This window comes from Eurosta solidaginis, chromosome X (assembly GCF_040869045.1).
Source record: "Eurosta solidaginis isolate ZX-2024a chromosome X, ASM4086904v1, whole genome shotgun sequence".
In the NCBI taxonomy this organism is placed as follows: Eukaryota; Metazoa; Arthropoda; class Insecta; order Diptera; family Tephritidae; genus Eurosta; species Eurosta solidaginis.
Window position 1 is genome coordinate 52,984,680 of NC_090324.1, and position 20,324 is coordinate 53,005,003.

Below are 20,324 nucleotides of genomic sequence, written 5' to 3' on the forward strand. Positions count from 1 at the left end.
AATAAGATCCTCTTCCACGCGCATCGTTGCAGCTTCATTATGAGCAGAGGATTCAGGCCCAGTTCCCGTTCCCGAGAAACCTTCCGAAGGCAGATTAGTGTATATTAGGTTATCTAAAATAAGTTAGAAAGGGTGATCGGTAGGAAAAAAAGAAAATAATAAAAAAATTTTATTTCTATAAATGAATTGGAATTAGAAATATTTTTGGCTATGTTCAAATACGCATAGAATTTTGTTTTTATACTTATTTTTCTTTATGACAAAAAAAAAAATTAATTAAAATTTTTCAATATTGTTAACCTTTTATTTTTTGCCGTAATTATCATTTTCCGAATGTTTTTGAATGGAATCACTTTATAGTTAAAAGCACAACAGCAAGAAACTTTAAACTAAATAATTTCATCCAAACATGTACATATGTGTAAACAAAGTCATCGAACCTCGTTTTACCATTTTGATGGCCTCAGAAGGCTTAAACTCTGGCTTGTTGTTATCTGAACAGCAAATTTTTGCCACATTTGGTTGAAGCATACAAATGGTTACATATACTCCCTTTGATTATATCAAATCGGTTTTTGTTGGTGTTTTTTCTTTTGCCGCGCATCAAACATATACTCGCTAAATTTTGCCAACAGCAACATCATAAACGCAAGGCAACATCGAGCTTCATCGACGTCGCTGGGCCCATCGTCGCATCGATGCAGCAGATTATAACGTAAGTGTTTATTTACAATTACATGCATATATTCTTTTTATATAGCTTTTGTTATGGATTTTAGCATCCTTACCTATGTAAATATACCTAATTGGAACTTTTATTTTTGTTTAATGATACATATACATAGGTTGAAGTCATTATAATTACATAATTTTGAAATTCTTTTTTTTTGATTTGATTCTTATCCTGAGTCAAAAGTTGGGAAACGGATTTCAACGGGTTGGATAATTTTTTTTAGACTTTTGTTTAGAGTAGAAAACAAAACTTGGCTTAAGGATTTTGAAAAGATATAAACGTAATTAATAGAATAAGAACAAAATAAATGATACCGTATCCTTGTAAGTTATTATTGAGATGAAGAAAGAAAAAAAAGGGGGATAAGAATTCTCTATTAGGGTAGTCGTAATCACAATTATATGTAAAGTATTACTATTATGAAATTATTAAAGTTTTTGTATACAATTTCCAAAATGAATTGCTGAGTTGCCTTTATTGAATGACGAAATGTAGGGTTAGGTCATGGTAAACTGAGTAAGTATGATATTGGGTTAATGAACAAAAATTTACGTAATTCATTAACAGGTTGGGTGGGTAAAGACAGAGGGGGAAATGCCACCATTCACCTCCCTCTTTCGATTATTGTTGTTGCTGCGTGATTCCTCGCCAGTGTAGACGTATCCCATGATGATAGGTATACAATTGTGTACAAGGCTGCGGTATTTTTTTTTTATTTCGCTGGTTTTCTTTTGTTTTGTTGAATTATCTCTCTCTGCATACATTTAAATTTTTAGTAACGCTTTCGCTGTAAGTACCGAGGCAAGCCCACCCCTTTTCCCTGAGCTAAGTTGTAGCATAGCAAGGTATGCAGACCCGCCTCGAGTACAAGCACCTACCCTAATCCCTGAATATTTTTCTAAGCAGCTGAATTTAGGAGAAAGTTCGTTACACACCCCTGGTCCATCTTTATGGCGATATCTCGAAAAATAAATTCTAGAGTCACCCCTGGTCCATCTTTATGGCGATATCTCGAAAAGGCGTCCATCTATAGAACTTGGGCCCACGTCCTTTTAAAATACTCATTAATACCTTTCATTTGATACCCATATCGTACAAAATAAATTCTAGAGTCACCCCTGGTCCACCTTTATGGCGATATCTCGAAAATGCGTCCACCTATAGAACTAAGGCTCACTCCCTTTCAAAATACTCATTAAAACATTTCATTTGATACCCATATCGTACAAACGCATTCTAGAGTCACCCCTGGTCCACCTTTATGGCGATATCTCGCGATATAGAACTAAGGCCCACGCCCTTTTAAAATACTCATTAATACCTTTCATTTCATACCCATATCGTACAAAATAAATTCTAGAGTCACCCCTGGTCCACCTTTATGGCGATATCTCGAAAAGGCGTCCACCTATAGAACTAAGGCCCAATTCCTTTTAAAATACTAATTAATACCTTTCATTTGATACCCATATCGTACAAACAAATTCTATGGTCAAGCCTGGTCCACCTTTATGGCGATATCCCTAAATGGCGTCCATCTATAGAACTATGGCCCACTTCCTCTTAAAATACTCTTTAATACCTTCCATTTGATACACATGTCATACAAACACATTCCAGGGTTACCCTAGGTTCTTTTTACAACATGGTGATTTTCCCTTACTTTGTCTCCACAGCTCTCAACTGAGTATGTAATGTTCGGTTACTTGTTTATTTTATATTTATCTCAAAAATCGTTTAGGTATGTACATCTGTTCACTATATATTTCTTATCTTATACATCCGATTATTTGGAGATTACGAACGGGATAAGATTATTGTTCAGCCCCATTCATGAAAGGTATGAAGTCTTCGGTACAGCCGAAGACAGTCCCGTCCTTACTTGTTTTTATTTGCGTTTGCAGTTCTTCGGCAATCGCCTGTATAGGGCATTGTATACTGATCTGTTAATATGGTATATTTTCTTCTATTAATATTCCTACCCCTTGTTTGCAAGAGGAGTTATTGGCTGAATTATAAAAAAGGCCAGTATAGCCTCACGGTGGATAAGGGTTAAAATATGATGGGCAATGTGTTTCTTGCAATGCAATTACACTTGGGTTGTGTTCTTTAATAAGTTCAGTTAGCTCATCAGAATTAATATTTCGTTTAATATTCTGTTGTCATATTCTAAAGAACATGAGAACTGAAGAGAAAATAAAAAACTTTGTATTTAGTAAACTTGTTTTACGGAATAAATTTATAGATACGATAGTTAAGGGAGAGCGAAAGAGCTATGATTTTTTAAAATGGAGGAGAGTTATTGATGTTTGCGTTACCTGTTGTAACAACATCAAGTGGAGTGGATGACATTGAATTGAATAAAATTTGTAGAAGTTCGGGAGAAGAGTTAGTCGCAGTTTCATTATTTTGTTGAGTGAGGGAAGAAAGGATTGGTTGATTATCTTCTGTTGTATCCATGTGGTTAGAGTTTGGTTAAAGTGTGGGAGCTGATTGGAAGGGCTATGAAGTGATGCTATTGTATTATTGTTTATTGTTGTTAAGTTTTCGACTGAGTGCTCTACACGAGCAGTTTCAGTTGGAAGGGGGGGTAAGGTGCTGAGATCTTTTTGCTGAGTTGATTTTTGGTTGTTGGGAGAGTTACGTTCCGAGAATTTTTTCTTAGTTTTATTATTTTTTGTGGTTTCTGCATATGAAGAGGGTGATGAAATATGAGCAAGATTGCGTGTGTTTTAAAGGCGCCGTGCTTCGCCAATGTTACATTGTGACGGACTTTTCCTTTGACTTTGCCTGGGTTGGCCTCAGTCCGTCCAGGGTTCCTGAAAGTAGAAATTCCTACCAGTCCTTCTAAAAGAATAACCCTGTTTATTTCGTATAAAAACGTTATAAAAGTATTTATTTGATAAAAATTCTATTTCTACTCCTAGCTGATTCCCTTGCTTTGTAAGAGGTGACTGAGGTAATAAAGCCCTCGGCCAACCTCTGCGGTCGAATGGAGTAATGAAGCCTCCAGACGAATATACTTTTAGTACAAATGAAATCAAAAACCTTCAGGTGTACTCTTGGTCGGTAGTCATAAAACCTACCGACTCGTATGCCTGTCTCCTAATCTCTGAATTTTAATGCGAACTCGTCGCCCTTATATACTAATATTTGCACGCAGGCAAACGGTTATTTTATAATAGCAACTTCTAACTAATAGTATTAACAATATAAAACAACTGTTATTCCGGTGAATATTTCCTTCCCATGAACTTCCACGCACCATAATGCTCCTTATTGAATACACGGCCTTTGTACTTGCTCATACCGTGCTTTCCAGCTTTTGCTTTAACTATTGTGTGTTTGTACATTTGTTTGTGGTCACCTGATTCTAATGTTGTGTTTTGCTTTGCCCAATGATTCTGCCTTCTTTTGTATGTCGTGCGTTGGTGTGTTGTATGCTAATGCGTAAATATGTATAGCGAAATTTCAATTAGTAGCGGCGCTTATTTTGACGACTGATCTCCGTTCACTTAAGTTATTATGTATGTTGAATTTGTAGCTGGGAGTATTGAATTTTGAGTGTGCAAAGGGTTGATTGACCGCTGCATTTTTATGTTTTGTGCGTATCTACCTCCCTTCCAAATATTCAATACGTGTTAGGGTGATACTATATTTAAAATTTATGTTTGCGAAAATGTAAATACTTTGCTTGCGGGCAAAAGTGCGCAAGTCTAATTTGTCCTTCAATTTAATAATTATCACTTCAATGTACAACCGAATATATGTATTTAGAGTATAATTCATAAAGGTATACATATGTATATTTCATATAAAATGTATAAGTGATAAATTCAAATATAAATTCCAAGTTATTTCAAAATGTATGTTGTTTACAAAAATATATAGATATGTGGATGTTGTGAGGATACAAATCCCTCGGATTTGGGGTCCTCACACTCCCCCCTCACCTGCCGCAGCGAGACTCACCGTGACCAGCCCAGTGCGCGTAATGCGACGCGGTAGAGATGACCCTCAATAAAGCGTTTGAAAGACCGCTGTCGTCGTTTCTGTGCCTGCTGTTGTGGCTGGTGTAGGTGCCGTTGAATGTCCTTGGTGAGCAGTGGCTGAATACCGGAGCGGTTCTCCCACGTCTCCGGCGTGTCTGTTTGGGCGCTGTTCAGCTATTGTTTGATTTCGCCTATCATACTGCTGCCGTCTCCTTCGTTATTGTTGCGGTCGCAGATGTCCTCGTTGCTTGCCGTCAGGCTTAGCTCGTCGCTGCTGATGTCTTTGAGGCTGCCGTTGACCTCGCTGGCCAGACGGCTTAATATGTTGATGTCGCCGTTGTTGTTGTAGCAATTCTTCGCCCCACCTAACAGCCGCGACCGACCACAAATTGTCATCAATATCCTCTAACGGGAGTCCAAAGAACTTTCCATTTCAACAGGGGTGGACCATAAGGAAAGGGGTGTTATACGCGTTGGTTTCACATTACAGTTAAAGAGATGGTTGGTGTCATGTGGGGACACATTGCAAGCGGGGCATACATTTTGTATGTCGGGGTTGATTCTGGATAGGTAAGAATTTAACCTGTTACAGTATCCAGAACGAAGTTGAGCAAGAGTAACACGCGTTTCCCTGGGGAGTATGCGTTCCTCTTCCGCGAGTTTTGGATACTTTTCTTTAAGTACTGGATTCACCGGGCGATTCCCGGCATAAACGTCTGACGCCTGTTTACGGAGTTCACCAAGGACCTGCTTGTGTTTTTTCGCTTTATACGGCTGGGTTCTCAGGTGCCGTATTTCCTCAAAATGCTTACGGAGATGACTCCTTAAGCCCCTAGGCGGTGCTGGTTCATCAATCAGATGTCTGTTGGGATGCTCAGGTTTCTGGGTATTCAACAGGAACTGTTTGGTCATCATCTCATTTCTCTCCCTGATGAGGAGTATTCTCGCCTGATTGTGTAGATGTTGTTCTGGGGACATAAGAAGACAGCCAGTGGCAATTCTGAGAGCAGTATTTTGACCTGTAACTTCTTCCAGTGGGTAATGTTTAGGCTTGGCGACCATATGGGTGACGCGTAGCACGTAATCGCGTTGTATGTAGTCATTAGCGTTTCTTTATCTTTTCCCCAGGTACTGCCAGCGAGGGATTTGAGGATTTTGTTACGGCTCTGAATTCTCGGAACAATTGCGGCTGCGTACTCACCAAAATGTAGATCCTGATCAAAGGTCACACCCAAGATTTTGGGGTGTAGGACAATCGGTAGCGTAGTGCCATCGACGTGGATGTTCAAAATGGTCGACATTTGGGACGTCCATGTTGTAAATAAGGTCGCGAAAGATTTAGGCGGTGATAATGCTAAGTTTCGCGAGGCGAAAAAACTGGAGAGATCAGGGAGGTAGCCGTTTATTTTATTGCATAGCTCATCGATCTTTGGGCCTGGGCCTGTGGCCATTATTGTCCAGTCATCGGCGTAGGAAACGCCGGTGGTGAAGGTAGCTTAGATATGTAGAAATTAAACAAAAGTGGGGATAGGACACCACCCTGTGGCACCGCTTGTTTAATTCTCCTTGGTTTTGATGTTTCGTTTCTAAATTGCACCGATGCCTGCCGACCAACCAGATAATTTGCGGTCCACCTTTTAAGACATGGGGGAAGGGTAGACCCTTCCAGGTCTTGCAGTATCGAGGCATGGTTGACCGTATCAAAACCTTATCTTTGTCGACCGTAGGATTCATTATATATTGTCGGCAGAAAGCGCTCGCGCATTTTTTCGCATCCGACAGCACTTTGTCGCCAAAGGCGATGGAAACTTTGTCTTTGTGCTTAGTCGGATTAGATAGGGACTTTACGGTGGACCAAAGTTTACCCACACCGGTAGAGAGGTTACAACCTCTTAGGTGCTCCTCCTATTCGTCGTTGTCGTCGTTGAAGTTGCCGTTGGCCTCGCTGGCTATACGGCTTAATACTTCGTTCATATCGCCTCCACGATCCTCTGCTTGGCCGGGAGTTCGGTTTCGACATGCGCGTTATATATGCGCATTCTGAGATTGACGCGCCGAGGGTACCCTCGACCCTGGGTCTCCTCGTGGTGGTGGTTCGTTGTCGTCTTCGTCATCGCTCTCTGAGGAAATGGGGATCGAGGTAGGGTCCCGAACGATGGCCCACTCGTCGGACTCGGACCTGTAATCCGCGGTGCTGTCATCGCCACTTCCCTCCTCGTATGTGGCAGCTGGTTTCGTTCGCCGTAGCCGTATTCTCAACGGGGCCCACTCGCACCCTTCATTCTGTTCTTCAGAAAAATTGGAATAATTTGGCGTACTCGTTGCTACTCGCTTTACGATACTTTGAGGTTTGGCCTGCCGAGGCCCGGTTTATATATGTTTTTCTCCTAACGCGTTAGACGGTATCACTCAATCCTTCTTACCAAATTAGTTTTTGTAACTTTCATCAAGATGCTGCTATGTTGTTGTTCGTCGCTGTCCTTCCAGTTGGTGGCATGTATGATGCCAGCCTGTACTTTAAATGAAAACTGGTGGATTTTCCTTAGGGTGTTCCCATCATGTATGGTGGATTTTAAAAAAACGTGGTATATCATGCGCATAGTTAAAGAGTATATTTATGGGATATTTATGTAATTGTGGTTAGATTTTACCGAGCTTTTAGTGGTTGATTCGACTTCCGGGTACTTCTTGATATGAAATTTCTTCGTGTATGATTTGACACTGTATCGGTTGGGCGCGTCCGTTACTACCGATTTCATCCGGATTGAAGTAGAATCTTACAAAATAGTCTGTAATTTCGCAGTTGTCTCGGGGTGTGTGTTCGTTTAAGGCCACCATAGCGAACTGCCTTCCTAGGTGTAATCTTGATCCATGCGCCGGTTCTCTGGTGATCTGTAATTTATTTTCTGGAAATATTCGTACCTGATTCTCCGCAATGTTTTGTTGCACTTGACCGTGTCTATATGCCATCAGCTGTTGACTTGTACCTTGGTTCCCTCCGTGTTGTCTCTCGGTCTCTTCGCTGACTCGTGTGAGCGTACCGCAAATGGCTACCTCGCTGTTCTTTCTCTGTTGTTGTACCTCGGGATTGTTGTCTGCTGTTCGATTTGACGATGTTGACGCGGTTTGATCTTCACTAGCGTCCTTCTTGTATCTCTGTTTATGACTTTGCCTCCTGGATTCGTTGTTGTCGGCGGCGTCGGCTGCGTGGTATGCTTTCACCTCACTTAGGTGGGCTGTCCTCCTCCTTCCTCTGAAGACTTTGTCTAGCTCTACGATCACTGGTGACACAAAGTTCGTTACCTGGTGAGGTCCACTGTACCTGGGCGCTAGTTTGGCTGCAAAGTTATCCGCCGCTTTTGACAGCTGATGTTCCTTTACCAGCACTAGATCGCCTATGACCGGTCGCCATTGCCTTCGTCTTAAGTTGTAATACTTCGCTTGCTCCGTAGATGCTGTCTCTTGCTTCCGTCGTACCATCTCGAATATTTCTTTCATCCTCGTTGACTTCTCTCCTGGGTTCGCTAATTTCTCACCTGCACCAAATGTCTGCTCATCGTAAAGGCTGTTGGGGATTCTCGGTTCCCTCCCTTGTACTGTCGACTCACATACACTTGTATTCAATGTCAGCATTATCTCTGGTAACAATTTTCCCATGCCTTCTGCTCTTTTCCTGTAAATTGTGCTATCATCCTCTTGAGGTTCCTGTTTGCCCTCTCTGTCGGGTTCTCCTGCGGTGTGTACGGTGCCGTTAATTGGTGTTTCACGCCAAGTTCCTCTAAAAATCTCTTAAAACGTTTGCTGATAAACTGCGCTCCGTTGTCCGTAATAAATACTTTTGGAACGCCGAACCGTGCCAAAATCCCCTCTCGAAATCCTCTTATTAAGCATTCTGTCGTTGCCTTTCTGATTGGTGCTACCTCTACCCATTTTGAGAATTTGTCTAGGAAGACTAATGCCATCGTGTTGCCATGCTTCGATCGTAGCATTGGACCAACAAAGTCTGCACAGACTGTTGCCCAAGGCTCCTCTGAAATCTTCGCTAGCATCTTACCCGCGGCTGGCTGTTGACTCGGTTTATATATTTGACATGTGTGACACTGTTGTACGTCTTCCGTATATCCCTGAACATTCCTGGCCAGTAATAACGTGTTGTTGCTCTTGCTATCTATTTTCGGATGCCCATATGCCCTGCGCTCGGTATGTCGTGTATCTCGTTTAGCAATCTGCGTCTTTGTGGAGTCGGCACACATAGCTTCCTTGGCACTGCATCTTCGCCATCCACCTGACTTCCTATGCGTCTGTACAACTTTCCATCTACGATAACGTACTCTGGGAATTTCTCCGGGGCCTTTCGTATATCTTCCATCTTTGCTTTAAGCCACTTACACTCGGCTTTTCGTCATCCATCGTCAACGTACCCAACTGCTCGTCCATCGGTTGCCTTGATAATGCATCTGCCGCAACGTTCAACTTTCCTTTTCGATACTGTACGTCAAATGAGTATTGCTGTATTTCTAGCGCCCATCTCGCAATCCGACCAGTCTGACTCTCTATCGCATTCAACCATTTCAAAGCTAGGTGATCTGTTATTACTGTAAACGTGTATCCTTCTACATATGGCCTCATCTTTCGTATTGCCCAGACTATTTCCAAACACTCCTTTTCTGTCGGTGAGTAGTTCATCTCTGCCTTGTTTAACCTGCGGCTTGCGTATGCTATTACTCGCTCTTCGTCGCCTGAATCTTGCGTAAGTACTGCACCAAGAACAAAATCACTTGCATCCGTCTGTAAAATAAACTTCTACGAGAAATCTGGACAAGCGAGTACCGGTGCCTGCGTCAGTGCTGCCTTAAGTGCTTCGAATGCTGATTGTTGCTCTTCAGACCACCTCCACTTACTACCTTTCTTGAGCATCGATGTTAACTGGTGTGCGACTTGTGAGAAATCCGGCACGAATCTTCTATACCCAGACACGACTCCTAGAAAACGTCGTAACTCTCATATATTCTTCGGTGGTTCCAGTTCTTTGATGGTTGCAAGTTATTATTTGGCGTATCGTGAATATATTTAGTCTTTTGCATATTATGTTAAATATATTCTTATACACGATTTAAGTGAGCTTATTTAGCAGTATTCGGTCGGTTTTTCTTTTTGATATGCGAGATCACGCGTAAGTCCTTCTGGCCAGCGCTCATTTGTCCACATTAGACCTCTCCAGTTTGAACTCTTACCCATTCCAAGCTTTGCATTGTAATAAATTTAGACATAGCAGCATACAAGTGACTCATTTTCAGAGCATCGCAAACTGTTTTGAAATCAGATGGCGGTTGTCAATTCTTTTAATAAATATTTGACGTATCGTGAATATGTTTAGTCTTTTGCATATCATGTTAAATATATTCTTATACACGATTGAAGAGAGCTCATTTAGCAGTATACGGCAATGCTTTTCTCTTGGATAGGCGAGATCACGCTTAAGTCCCAATATAGGTGCCAGCGCTCTTTTGTCCACATTTCATATAGAAATTTACGCATACCTTTTGCAACTTTGCACCTCCGCATTTGAACAGCTTGTTGGTCAGTCCGTGGGTACTCGAAACGTGCAAGATTATTAAAGGGATATTAGAGGGGAAAAGAAAGTTGGAAATGATTTTTATAGCAACCTTTTTTCAAAAAGAGGAGAGAGAAAGTGAGAGATGAGATAGGCTTCAAATAAAATTTCTATCATTTTCATAAATTGAAATTTTTGTACCTCTGCATTAATCAATTTTCATGCCCAGCTCCAGCGACGCCGGGTACTCTATTAACCATAAAAAATTCAATTAGTAACAGGCCAACTTAATAGAAACCCATTGCGCCAGCATAACGCAGGATCATAAACGTTTTGCCTTAACCGAAATAAGTATGTGTTGCAACATGTATGCAAACATCAAACCGAAATTTGAGGTATAACAAAAATTGGAAATCGAAGTAGCTTTTTATGCAGTAAATTCAATTTCGGTTTGACCTCATATAAAGCATGGAGACAATTTTGACAGAAAACTGCCGCAATGGATTTTTATCAAGCTGGCCTGTAAGAGTCAAATACCCTAGGGCAGAGAAAATTCAAGAGGAAAATAATGGGAAAGGGAGATACATAATGAGAAATGGAAGAAGAAGAAGTATGTGATAATGAACGAGGCTGCCATTGACTGAATTGATGTGAAGGACAACTAGAAAAAAGCATGCCCGGTCCACTAGTAAATGTTTATCTCCATACACATTGTACTTACCATCCTCCATTATTGTTACTGGTCCATTATCCTGATAGATACTTGATACTGTATGTTACATCATACTAAATTCATCCTCCATTAGAAATGGCGGGTTCCATCGTGTCCGTGGCGTAGATCTTTGCGCCATGTTTGAACCTCCAGTATTTGGTGAGGAATAGAAACTTAAATTAGTAGGACTTATAACCCCGGAAATTGTTGAAATCGCATTGGTGTAACCAATAAGCTGGAAAACAATATTTGATAAGACAAAATTTAAATATTAATTAGAGTAGTTTGCAAATAGTTAAAAAAATTATAACAATATAGCACTCCCGAACAGGCAGATAATTGTAGATTTGTTTACATTGAAAAATGCAGGGTACGATACCCTCCACTTAATATTTCTTACAAATTGGCAGGACTGGGCCTACATGTTTTATTCCGACTGCGAACGGCATCTGCAAGGCAGATGAGTTTTTACCGAGAAGCTTTTCAAGGCAGAATCCCTATCTTCACAGAGCGTGTCTCCGATTTCGCGTAGTTCCGTCGCTAATGATGACCCTCATCGCCCTGGTACACCAAGAAAGTTCGCTTGGCAATAATTGGTACAAATTCTACTTTTAACACAAATATAAAAAAAAAAAAAATGCATACCTCAGTTGAGGTTAATACATCTTTAAGGTTAATACATGTTTTCAACATGGCCAAAGTTGAGGACAACTTGGCGAGTCCAATTCTTTTGGCCCTATATCGATATTATTGCGTTCATTACCAATTCATAGTGGCTTCTGCAAATACTTTTTCAAATATATTTGATAAGTAATTGTTGAGGATGTTACGTATGCCCGACTTTGAAGATGTTTAGGCCACAGACCTAAATATATCTACCCCCCTCGTAACAAACTCAACACATGCTTGTGGTCACTAGTACAGAAAGGTATGTGTGAGTGGTAGTACGTATGCATATTTATATTTTTACCGCTGTGAGTGCGCGGTATAGCAACTTTGTTGCCGGGAAAAACAACGAAGGAGGGTTTATCGGCTTTTGTTGCAAAGAGGCTCTTTGAATCCAGCAGCCAGCAAAGGTACATGTTAACTCACGTCACTTAAGTGCTAATCTTTTTCAAATACTTTTCAATATTAAATCTCACAACATTTGTTAAACCTTGTTCTTAACACGAGTTGCTTCCTTTCAATATATTTAATAAAAACCATTGTATTTCCTTTTATTAATACGAAACCTTTTTGGTGTTTTCATTTCTTCCTTTTCCCGCCTAACCATCTCTAACAAATACGTGGGTGCGCGCCGTTGCCACCTCGCATTTGTACATGATCCTTCGAGTCGGTCAAGAGAACCGCACAAACACAAACTACAGTCCACTCCACTCCCTAGGCATATAATCAAGGAAACAGCTAACTTCTCAAAAATCTCGTGATATTAACACCAAGATAAAATCAAGGAAGCAGCTAACCAAAAGCTGGAAATTGTTCACCCAATATAATCTGTTATAACCAACAATAGGCTATACACAGAGGAAAAGCATCCAATAGCAACACCAAACATCAACGACAACAACATCTACAAATCCCAATCATCACTCCGGATCACCAATTTAATAAAATGTACGTGCTTTATTCCGTGCTAGGTAGTGTCTCTTTTAATAAAAAATTTAAAAATAAAACTCATAAAGCGTCGTAAATTGTCTCTTTCTCTTAAAAAAAAAAGTGCAAGTGAGTGATAAGTGGAAAATTCATATACAATTGTGCAATAGTAGGGAAAATTAAAAGTATTCTCGCCCCTTTCGGTAAACACATAATGTCCCAAAGAACATTACGCAGTTATATAAAGATTGTCCGGACACAGCTTAAGGTAGCACAACACTGCTCTAAAAGGTTAACATAACCTCAAATACCGCTTTGCACCACTTTACTATCTTCAATTTTGCATTATTTTCATGTTCAAAAAGATTCACAGAATTAAATTCTGATTTGCTGAGTTTATTAAACCAAAATTTTTAATTTTAATTTACGTGCACAAAGTCAATTTAACTAAAATTATTTCCACATACAAGTAACTTGCACTTATTTACCCGGGCAATACGATTGCAGTTTATTTTGTTGTTATAGCGCAAAGTGCACATATTTTCACCAGCACATATTGTTGCTGTTTGGGTGGCCAACAGGCTTATTCTTGTCCAATTTTTTAAAATTGAAATTTTTATTTTTCACTTGCGGCAATATATATATCAGTTTTGACTGATCTATTTTTTGGTGATATATAAAAGATCACTAAGCACTATAAAGTCTGAATACAGTCCTTGGTTAAGTTATCAAGAAGGTCCATTAACTAGTGTTTCGTTATTCTTATTAACACCACTTTCACTAGCCATTACATATTGGCTTACACAATTTATTAGCATATTCTTTTAAATTACTAGCTTTCTTGCAAGTTTTGTAATGGTCGGTGGCGAATAAGCCAGCGAATGACCCAGCGTACTGGTATTACTTGTATTTTGATAACAGAATCAAAGTTCGACCCGTTGATGGCGCTGTTGTCTTGTGCCTAATGAAAAGTTAGTATACAAAAAGCAAAAAAATTTTTTACATCTTCCATATCGTGATAGATCGCATCTGTCGCAATTAGAAGCTTAACTTCCGTCCTCTGAAAGGTATAAAAGGGCCAATGTGCCTACAGTTTACTTCTTTTTTGGACATCTCGACCTCCAGTGTGCAACCGAAGTGGTGAAATAATTAGCAGCAGATCACCAGCGCAAAAAGTCCCGAATTATATTTTTGGAAGACCTGTGTCAAAACCGTATTGCAAAGTACCAAGTGATTGGCATTCTTCACCAGCGTCCTTTACACGGCCACGCCTAAGAGCTTAGAGAGTGCCCAGTGCCTAGAACACCATATACGTGCGAAGCACGATCTCCAGATTGCCATCCACCTCCAGCTTTGGTTGCCAGCGTCTGCAACGGCTCATCTGGAACGTTGGCGCACAAGTCTGGAGGTGGACAGTTCAGTGGATAAGCATAAAATATCGTGGAAGACCGAAATATAAGTCCGCTTGGCGAAATGACTCCCATTCGGTTGCTTTAGCATCCAAGGAGCCACCTTCCCCAACAAAAAGTCGCAACGCGCCACGAACGCGCATACTAGGCGCGCATCTTAATCATCGCGGAAATTTAACAGCCCACAAAAAGAGGACAAAAGTCCATAAAGCAAAAAAGAGGCAATTGCGTATGTTATTATAAGTGTTTGTGCAGATGGCAAAACCCACGAGGGAAATAGCCCATAATAATATACATGTGAAAATAATTATAGAAGGTTAAATTAGTAAAATCTACTTGATTTAATAACCTATTTGTGGATTTCGCTAACTAATTTAGAATTTTTAAACATTCCTAATTAAACTTTAAGTCAACAATCGTGGTATATTTAAAGTAATTAGAAAGAAAAAGTTTTGAAAATGATTATTTAAAGTAGCAAGCAAGTTAAAACTTACAAAACTTAGAATAGATATATAATAATTAAAGCTTTTCTAGAAACAAAAAAGGGAAATCGTATAGCGGTCGTGGTTGTGCTAGTGTGATCTTTTAGAAGAGGGCTTAAAAGTAAAATTTTCAACAAAAAAAAAAAAGAGTTTTTTTGAACGGTCTAATGTCAGTTTGTAGTTTTGTCTAAAATCAATGACGTCAGACTTGCAGCTGAAAAGCAAAAACACCTAATTGTTAGGGTACAGTAAGCGCCCAACTTATAAGAATTTCACTAAAATAAAACACCAACAATAACAACAGTACAAGCAGTCCCGCACATTCATCCCTGAACGGCCTTTCAACGAGGGATCGCATCGATAAACATACACATAAACACATGTAAGTCAATTGTACCTTTTTTTTGATATTTTCTTATTGTTCGACCTTCTTAATTTTTTTGATAAGCACAGTCAGATCGACATTAGTATGTAGTACGTAGCAAGCAATAAACCTGCTCCCTATGACGACATACATACCTACTAGAGATATACGCCGCCGCCGATTTTGGTCGTTTTTCGCAAGCCGCCGCCGAATGTCAAAAATATCGGCGCATCGGCGCGGCGTCCGCCGCGTTACTATATTTTCTACTCGTTTAAGACTGTTTAGGTCATTTATTGTTCATGTCGAAAATTGGTCGGATATGGTCGAAAGTGATATCAACGGATGCGCATCACTGCCAGTTATAAGAAACTAATTGCGAAATTTAACTCTTTATAACTATTCAAAAGTTATTTAAAATAACAGGCGCTTTCGATGCCAGCTTAACACGGACTTTGCATCACCTAATTCAGCAAGTTATTAAAACAAAACACTAAAAGCAAGTTATATAATAAATTTATATGCTCACTTTGCATTTTTGAAAAAATTAATAATGAACAATTAATTCAAATAAAATGACCCAAGGCGAACATGTTTTTAAATTGTCCTCAAGAATAAGCGAAATCAGTGATGCAAAATCCTTTGGTAGGTTCTAGAGGCATAAACACTCCTTTGAAATTATTCTTACCTCATACTTAAGTTGAGGATATATGTACTTATGAGAAGGGTTTGAAAAATCACAAAGTCTTGCATTCAAACATCTGTTGTTTATTTGCGAAACTATACAATAGCGTCTGAAATGTTAATTTTGATTTTCACACTTCATCCTTCAACACCCAAGTCTCCCGGTTTGACATTTCCTAAAGTTGGCGGCCCTATCCAAAACTAGTCCCTTGGAGTGAATCACATTGATTATAGCCTATCAACCAAGTTTAAATATCACCTACACGTTATGGCTCCTTTTACAAATGTGAATACGTAGGCACATATATCTACCAGGTGAGGCTTTGTCCTTCGCAAGAACACTCAAAGTGGTGAAGCAAAAGCTTTCCCAAGACAGTGGAACTAATCACCGTGTGTGATACTACCCTAACGTAGTGGACAGTCGAACTTGTCTGAAAACTGAAGCTACGCGGTCATCCATAATGAGCTCCTATTCCGTAAGGCCGGAAAACAGTAGTTAACAACTTTCAACTTAAAATCCGTCGTCTTTCATTCTAAATTTAATTTAACGAAGACTATTGAAATCAATGTTGTGAACACAAACGTCTGCAATCTTTGGTCTACATTTTAAAAATTTTATCCACGGTCCTTGTAAAATTTTAATTATGTAGATGCGCCGAGGATTATACGATTTTCACCCATGTCGCAATGACATCCACTTAGACTGCTTATGATTTCGAGGGCGGCATCCTTGGCCGAATAGTCACTCCCTAACGTTTCAAGGTGTTTCTCTGGTGTACCTCTGCGGCATAGCGCGACAAAAGCATCCGTTGGAAAGTCTTCGGAGCTACACCTAGAGATTCTAAGAAAGTGACGTCGACGAAGGTATGAGTTCGAAGCCGCAGTCCTATAGCTTTTGTACTGGCATATGGTGTGAGGCTCAGGAGGCGTGGTAGCGACTGGTGGTGGGATTCCTACTGTTCGCACATCGGGAATTGTAGCTCTTAAAAACAGCCGAAAAAACTGGAGGCGCCCTGTGCCACGAGAGACATGAGTATTAATAGACCATTAATAGCAACCCTAAGTCGCCTTTATACGTGACCGCCAAGGAGCGACAAATGACATAAAGAAATTGTGTTCGCGACGATTATTAAGAGTTAACCCTAGGTGAAACTACTCTTTGCACGAAATATACAGGCAAAATTATTTTATGTATCTCTATTTCTTTTCAGCAGACGCGGCAGTACCTATTCCAAAGACCGGGGTTAGGTTCGAAGCCTCTCTGGAGCAGGCAAACGAGGGACAATCCTTTCGCAAGGAGCTACTCCTGAAAATGTTTGAACGGTCTGCGAGATTTTGATGCAAAACCCCCGGATCTTTCCGAAATGGCCAACACGTTGATTTCCTTAAATACATATAAACAAAACCTTTCCTAAATTTTATTTTTTTAAATAGAAAAATCAAGCTTTTAAAGTAAGAACACCGGCGGCGGCGGCGTAGGCACTACGTAGAGACTACACCGCCGCCGCCGCCGCCGATAAAGTGATCGGCGTAAACTTCTAATACCTACACAAATTTGCATACCAATGTCGACTCGAACAGCTTATCCCATATTTGCCCATAAGCGCAATAACAATTATCATAGGGCATTTGGAAATGCGTTAAAGAAAAAGGAAAAAAGAAACCATAAATTTGTTTGTTTACAATTTGCTTCTGAATGCGATCACACCAAACTGCGGTTAGCTAAATTTTCTGAGCTCCTAGCATTAGAGACACTATTGGATTGCCTATACTAGATACATAGCTACCTAATTATTCTCACCTATCAAAACGGGTGCCATTGTATCTAAACGGCTTTGGCGCATATTCGCCAAGTAAAGAATGTAGTAAACGTAAATATAAATATTTTTTCTGATTGAATATAAATAAATATGTGAAGTGAATTTATAACATATTGTAACGAATTTGCTTGCAAATCCTCTTATTTGCAATCCTCTGCTAAGTTCGTATCGCTAAACTGTTGAATAAATAACTCCAATATTGAATAATGGAAAAATGGCCTTTATTAAAGTACTTCACAATAACACTTATACTTTGCTACTCGCTGGCTTAATAACCAAACTGATTGATAACTCAAATTAAACTCTACTATTGGCCGCCAGATCGCGTGCTTAATCAATAACTGATTGATTGCTCAACTCAAACTGAATTACTTCTTACTCGCTGGCGCCGCTTTTATAGTTTACGCTGCATACTTCTAGGCTCTTCGATTTCCAGAACTTACTAGTTATTTCGGCTACAAAATCGCCAGCGACAACTACGTGCACAAATTATTGCTCACTCTTGTGACAACTCAGATAAGGTATATGCATGTGTTTGTAGTTTACAGTCTCCCGCACACACATAAGCGTATAAGTAAATTCATCGGTGTGTGACATCTCATCTCTTGCTGCCTTGTATGTAAATGTTGCTCGTCGGAATGTGTAAATATGTGTAGACGCAATTATTTATTCGTTTAAGTAGATACATAAAGATTGAATTATTGATGTGAATGTTTGTAGTTTGCGCACATAGGCATATAAGTAAATGCATCTGTGTGTGGCATCTCTCTGGACTGCCTTATATATGTGTATACTTGATTTAATTATTAACGTAAATACTGCTTGGCATGGCCTTAGCATCGCCTTAGTGATGGGATAATTTAGTGATGCTAATATCCGTGACACTGCCCTCCACCTAAGTCTGATCGTCCCGATCAGACAAATCTCTCGATCTAAACGTTGCTAGCCTTTCCAAATGGACCACCTTCATTTTGGTTCGTGGTTTACCGATGGTTTGTATGCGGTACACTACATCGTTGATCCGTTTTACAACTTTGTATGGGCCTTCCTAATTACACTGCAATTTCGGGGACAAACCTTTTTTACGTTGTGGGTTGTATAACAGCACCAAATCTCCTTCCTGAAAACCTTCTGAATTAATTGCTTTATCATATCTGGCTTTCATCTTGTCACTCATAATCTTTGTTCGTTGCCTTATCAGATCATGTATTTCTCTTAGCTCTTCTTCCAAATCACTAGTGGATTTCCTGACATTTCTCTCCGCATTGGCATCTATCCCAAACTTCAAATCAGCTGGCAGTCTAAGGTCATTGCCAAAAATTACTTTTGCAGGGGTTTGGCCCGTTGTCTCATGCACTGCTGATCGGTAAGCCATCAAGAATAATGGTATGCGGGTATCCCATTCTTTATGGTACTTGTCCACTACTTTCCTTAAGTGCTCCTCCAATGTTCTATTGAATCGTTCTACCATACCATCGGATTGAGGATGCAATGCAGTTGTCCGTGTTTTTCGAATGCCCAATGACTTACACATTTCCTGGAACACAGCTGATTCGAAATTCCTGCCTTGGTCAGAATGTAACTCCATTGGTACACCATACCTTGCAACCCAATTGTTTATAAAAACTTCTGCTACCGTTTCCGCTTCTTGATTTGGGATTGGGTATACCTCTGGCCATTTGCTGAAATAATCCATAACTACCAGTACATATTTGTTTCCGCCGTTGCTAGTAGGAAATGGACCGGCGACATCCATAGCGATCCTTTCAAATGGCGCACCTGAGTTATATTGCTTCATCTGGCCATGACTTCGTGTTCTGGGCCCTTTCGCTCTGCTGCAAACCTCGCAGTTCGCAATCCAATCAGTGACCGACTGACGGCAACCAACCCAATAAATCTCTGTTTAATCTTCTCGAGCGTCTTCGTGATTCCAAGATGACCTCCGCTTGGACCATTATGCAGCTCGCTGAGCACATCAGGAATCCTCTTTCTGGGAACAACTATCAGTTTATTCTTGTATTTACCATCCTCACTCTCCCATACTCGATGAAGGCAACCGGATATCAATTCCAAACTGTTCCACTGTGCCCAATATGACTTCGCAATGGGACTCTCTGCTGACATCTCTTCTCTGTTTGGTCTTTCATTTCGTTCGAGCCCTTGCATAACACGTGACAGATCTGCATCTTCTAGCTGGCACTTTCTTAGCTGTTCCTTGTCCCATTCATCTGTACATGTTATAGTCATTAGCCGGACATCTATAATGTCTTCTTTAGCCTCGGCTTTTGAACAGTGCTTGCATTCCAAACTACATGGTCTTCGTGACATTGCATCGGCATTTCCATGAGTACTACCTTTTCGATGCTCAATGGAAAAGTCATAGCTTTGTAGTCGCTCGATCCACCGTGCCAATTGTCCTTCTGGATTACGGAACTGCAGTAGCCATTTTAAAGCTGCGTGATCTGTCCTGACACGGAATCGCTGGCCGTAGAGGTATTTGTGAAAATGTTTAACGCACTCTACCAATGCCAACAGCTCTCTCCGCGTAACGCAGTAGTTCCTCTCTGGTTTTCCAATCGAACGGCTGTAATATGCAACTACCTTCTCCTGTCCATCGACCAGTTGTGATAAAACGCCTCCTATAGCATATCCACTCGCATCTGTATCTAGAATAAATGTTGCTCCTGGAATCGGATATGCTAACATTGGGGCAGTGCACAAACGCTCCTTCAATGTTTGGAAAGCCACTTCTTGCTCCTTCTTCCATTCAAAAGCTTTATTTTTTCTTGTAAGCTCATGGAGGCTATGGGCTACGCTGGAAAAATTTTGTACAAATCGGCGGTAATATGTGCACAGCCCAAGGAAACTTCTTAATTCATGTAGGTTCTGTGGTCTTGGCCAATCCTTTACAGCCTCTATCTTTTCGTTCGCAGTGCAGATGCCCTCTGTCGTTACCTTGTGACCCAAATAATTTACTTCCTTTT

The 20,324-nt window shown here is 40.3% G+C and overlaps 1 long non-coding RNA gene across 1 annotated transcript in view; it reads right to left on the bottom strand.

The window, feature by feature from the left end:
* Positions 1-20,324, bottom strand: part of LOC137234672 (uncharacterized) — a 179,876-nt gene that overhangs the window by 102,972 nt on the left and 56,580 nt on the right. The window contains exon 2 of the long non-coding RNA XR_010947864.1: positions 11,001-11,226. This is a non-coding gene — a long non-coding RNA (uncharacterized lncRNA). The remainder of the gene's footprint in view (positions 1-11,000; positions 11,227-20,324) is intronic.